Source organism: Zingiber officinale, chromosome 9A, assembly GCF_018446385.1.
Source record: "Zingiber officinale cultivar Zhangliang chromosome 9A, Zo_v1.1, whole genome shotgun sequence".
In the NCBI taxonomy this organism is placed as follows: Eukaryota; Viridiplantae; Streptophyta; class Magnoliopsida; order Zingiberales; family Zingiberaceae; genus Zingiber; species Zingiber officinale.
This window is the reverse complement of record NC_056002.1, coordinates 77,789,646-77,793,507: the sequence shown is the minus strand read 5'-3', so window position 1 is coordinate 77,793,507 and position 3,862 is coordinate 77,789,646.

Below are 3,862 nucleotides of genomic sequence, written 5' to 3'. Positions count from 1 at the left end.
TCAATTAGCCCAATTTGGATTACTCTTAATCCAATTTTGTTCATCACATGAACCTAATCCAATTGGTTCATCACATGAACCTAATCTCCATCCACTTGTTCTTTGTGTGTGACCCAATAGGTTCTTGTAACGTTGGCAATGTTTCTAAACTCCTTTAGAAACATAAGCAATGAGCGGCATCTAGCAATACATCATTGCTACCCAAGTTACAAGAATGTTGAGATCCAACATCACCTTGTGACTCCTCACAATATGTGACAAGTGTCCTTCTATCCTACACATCTAGATTGATTAATGTGAGGCATAGACCGTGTCATTCTCTAATCAATCTAAATCTTGAACTCCAAGTAGACTCACTCGATCAAATGAGCTCAACATCTAATGTTGACTCATTTGGGCATGGCCATGCACTTCGTGGTCTCACTCTATCAAGAATAGCGATGTCGCTCCCGTCATATGGGAGGGATAGATCCCATCTACATCACTCACATCCCTCTGCATAATTCGTTACATACCCAGTAATCGCCTTTATAGTCCACCCAGTTACGGGTGACGTTTGACGAAACTAAAGTACATAACTCCTTATGTAGGGATCCATGGTGACTTCAGGTCTAAGGACTAATAGTCATACTAATAGCCACATGAGAAAGTATATGACACTCATATAATGATCCATGATACTTTCTCATGGCGGGTCATTCAGTATACATTCTCCAATGTATACCCATGTGTCAGCATGATATCTCTATATCCATGACTTGTGAGATCAAGTCATCGAGCTGACCTACATGCTAGTCTTATTGCATTAACATTGTCCCTGAATGTTAATACTCGACTAGGAATGATTTAGAGTAGTGTTCCCTATATCATCTCACTATCGATTCAACTAATCAATTGATATAGGTATGAACCTTCTACTCAAGGACGCTATTATACTTAGTCTATTTGGCACTAATACAAATAAGTATAATAACCAAACAAATGCATTTATTAAGAATATAATATACATGAGTCCATACAATCATCAAATGATTGACTCTAGGGCTCTAACTAACAATCTCCCACTAGCACTAGTGCCAATCAATATAGGCTCTAAGGCCTAAAGACCTAGTGTGACCATCATGCTTCCTCTGTGCCAAAGCCTTGGTCAAGGGATCTGCGATGTTAGCCTCTGTAGGTACTTGCAAATCTTCACATCTCCTCTATCGATAATCTCTCGAATGAGATGGAAGCGCCGTAGTATATGCTTGGTCCGCTGGTGTGAGCCTTCGCCTATGCTATAGCTCCATTGTTGTCACAATAGAGCTCAATGGGTCAGCAATACTGGGAACTACCCCAAGTTCAGTTGATGAACTTGCGGATCCAAACCTCCTTGCTTTGCCTCGATGCAGCAATGTACTCGCCTGTTGTAGAATCGCCTACTATATCCTCGCGAACTCTTCCCGAGTGCCACCATTAATGCAAAATAACCCCGTGCGATCTATAGTCATCCGGTGGGTCACGAAGCTAGCATCGTAACCTTACGTTAGCTCATCATTACCTCCATATATCAAGAAATATTCTTTAGTCCTTCTTAAGTACTTAAGAATATTCTTGACCGCTATCCAGTGACTTTCACCTGGATCTGATTGGTATCTGCTCGTCATGCTCAAAGCATACGAGACATCAGGTCGAGTACATAGCATGGCGTACATGATCGATCCTATGGCTGAGGCATAAGGGATCTGATCCATGCGGTCTCTCTCCTCTCTAGAAGAGGGACCTTGAGTCTTCGAAAGACTCACGCCATGTGACATCGGAAATCCCTTCTTGGAGTTCTGCATGGCAAACCGAAGGAGTACCTTGTCAATGTATGTACTCTGACTTAGGCCAAGCAATCTCTTAGATCTATCTCTATAGATCTGTATCCCTAGAATACGGGATGCCTCACCTAAGTCCTTCATTGAGAAGCAACTCCCTAGCCAGGTCTTGACAGACTGAAGCATAGGGATGTCCTTCCCAATGAGTAGTATGTCATCCACATACAATATAAGGAAGACAACTATGTCCCTACAACCTTCTTGTAGACACAAGGCTCATCTTCGTTCTTGATGAAACCAAACTGTTTGATCGCATCATCGAATCGAAGATTCCAGCTCGAGAAGCTTGCTTTAGTCTATAAATGGACCTATGCAGCTTGCATACTCTGCTAGTATGCTGTGGATCTACAATACCCTAAGGTTGTGTCATGTACGCATCCTCGAGCAGGTTTCCATTCAAAAACGTGGTTTTGACATCCATCTGCTATATCTCATAGTCATGGTATGCTGCAATAGCAAGCATGATCCGAATGGACTTAAACATCGCTATTGGAGAAAAGGTTTCATCATAGTCAATACCATGAATCTGCTTGAAACCTTTAGCTACCAAGCGACCCTTATAGATAAGTCCATCCATGTCAGTCTTTCTCTTAAAGACCCACTTACACCCAATTGGTTTTACCCCTTCAGGTGGATCAACCAAAGTCCATACTTGGTTGGTGTACATGGATTCCATCTCGGATCTCATGGCCTCTAGCCATTTCTCGGAATCTGGTCTCATCACAGCTTCCTTATAGGTGGTAGGCTCATCATCTATGAGCATAACGTCATCATGGTAAGACAAGAGAAATGAGTATCTCTCAGGCAGACGACGTACCCTATCAGACCTGCGAAGAGGTATGTCTACTTGAACTGGTTGTTGTTCCTCAACTCTTTGTGGAACAACATCATCCACAACACTTTATGGTTCCAGTTCAACTTCCATCGAGGCATCAGTGCTATTGTTCGCATCTTGAACTTCTTCAAGATCGACTAGTCTTTCTAGAAACAAAGTCCTTTCTAGAAAGACCCCGTCTTACCACAACTACCTGGGAATGTAGAAGTAATATCCCTTAGTTTCCTTGGGATATCCGATGAAATAGCACTTGTCGGATTTGGGTCCTAATTTGTCTAAGACTTGACGTCGTACGTAAGCCTCACAACCCCAAATCCTCATGAAAGACACCTGGGCATCTCTCCCAGTCCATATCCTATATGGTGTCTTTATCACGGCCTTGGATGGAACTCGGTTGAGAATGAAAGCTGCCGTGTCTAGAGCATATCCCCATGTCGGAAGATCTGTGTGACTCATCATAGATCGTACCATATCTAATAAGGTACGATTCCTCCATTCGGATACACCATTCCACTGTGGTGTTCCAGGAGGAGTGAGTTGAGATAAAATCCCACACTCAGCTAAGTAGTCACGGAACTCATGGCTTAAGTATTCACCACCTCGATCTGATCGAAGTATCTTAATACTCTTGCCAAGCTGGTTCTGTACTTCATTCTTGAATTCTTTGAACTTTTCAAAGGATTCAGATTTATGTGTCATCAAATACACATAACCATATCTACTGAAGTCATCAGTAAATGTGATGAAGTACCTATAGCCGCCTCTAGCAGCGACATTGAAAGGGCCACATACATCACTATGTATGAGTCCTAACAAATCAGTCTCTCTTTCACTGTGCCCACTAAAAGGAGTCTTGGTCATCTTGCCTCGTAGGCATGACTCGCATATCTCATATGATTCAAAATCAAATGAGTCCAGCAAACCATCCTTATGGAGCTGGGATAAGCGCTTGTCATTTATATGACCTAAGCGACAGTGCCAGAGATAGGTGTAGTTCATATCGTTCGATTTGAACCTCTTGGTACTAACGTTATAGATAGGGCTCTCTAGATCTAGAATATAGAGTCCGTTTATCAGAGGTGCACTACAATAGAACATATCGTTTAAATAGATAGAACAACATTTGTTCTTTATTATAAACGAAAATCCTTTCTTGTCCAAACAAGAA